Below are 1545 nucleotides of genomic sequence, written 5' to 3'. Positions count from 1 at the left end.
TTCTCTTTGTAGCAATTGTGAATGGCAGTTCGTTCTTGATTTGGCTCTCTTGAAGTCTATTACTGGTGTACAGGAATGCTTGTGATTTTTGCACATTGATTTTGTATCCTGAGACTTTGCTGAAGTTGTTTATCAGTTTCAGGAGATTTTGGGCTGAGATGATGGGGTCTTCCAGATATACAATCATGTCATCTGCAAATAGAGACAATTTGATTTCCTCCTTTCCAATTTGAATACCCTTTATTTCTTTTTCTTGCCTGATTGCTCTGGCTGCTTAATTATCTCTATGAGACAACTAGATATTAATCCGAACTTTGTTATTTCTACAAAAGTCACTGAACATGTTCACTGCACCTGGGGCTGTTTAGATTCAGGGAACCGAAGGCAGAGAGAGCAAATATTCACATGCTAAATTACACCTAGAATTAGAAATACATTTGTTACATATTTATCAGTGCAGTAATTAATATCCTTTGAAGGTGACTATTCTAGAATCTGTATTTCTTTTTTTTTTTTCTTTCTTTTTTTTTTTCTTTTTTTTTTTTTTTTTTTTTTTTTGTGAAACGCAATTTCACTCTTGTTACCCAGGCTGGAGTGCAATGGCGCGATCTCGGCTCACCGCAACCTCCGCCTCCTGGGTTCAGGCAATTCTCCTGCCTCAGCCTCCTGAGTAGCTGGGATTATAGGCACGCGCCACCATGCCCAGCTAATTTTTAGTAATTTTAGTAGAGACGGGGTTTCACCTTGTTGACCAGGATGGTCTCGATCTTTTGACCTCATGATCCACCCGCCTCGGCCTCCCAAAGTGCTGGGATTACAGGCTTGAGCCACCGCGCCCGGCCGAATCTGTATTTCTAAATAAAACTTGTACTTTCTAAGTATGCAGAATCTTTATCTTGGGTAAGTCAAATAAATTTATATAGATATTATATATGAATCAAATATTATATATATTATTAAAATACATAAGTATTTTAAACTTCTTTGTGATTTTAATTTTCTAAGATCAAATTATTCAAAGAATGTAAGTATAAAACTACTTAGGGGCTGGGCGCAGTGGCTCAAGCCTGTAATCCCAGCACTTTGGGAGGTCGAGGCGGGTGGATCACGAGGTCGAGAGATCAAGAACATCCTGGTCAACATGGTGAAACCCCGTCTCTACTAAAAATATAAAACATTAGCTGGGCATGGTGGCACGTGCCTGTAATCCCAGCTACTCAGGAGGCTGAGGCAGGAGAATTGCTTGAACCCAGGAGGCAGAGGTTGCGGTGAGCCGAGATCGTGCCATTGCACTCCAGCCTGGGTAACAAGAACGAAACTCCGTCTCAAAATAAATAAATAAATAAATAAATAAATAAATAAATAAAATAAAACTACTTAAGATTTTAACAGCTATAATCCGAGGAAACTCAAAATATCACCTTGATATTCTTAACTTGGGTAAAATAATACTGAATATCTACTATTTTCTAAAATAAATAGACAGTCATGTGAATTCGTTCCAAACTGCATATTTTTAAGTGAGTATGTAACTTGAATTTGAGA

This window comes from Saimiri boliviensis, chromosome 1, assembly GCF_048565385.1.
Source record: "Saimiri boliviensis isolate mSaiBol1 chromosome 1, mSaiBol1.pri, whole genome shotgun sequence".
Lineage (NCBI taxonomy): Eukaryota > Metazoa > Chordata > Mammalia > Primates > Cebidae > Saimiri > Saimiri boliviensis.
Note: the sequence above shows the minus strand (reverse complement) of the source record.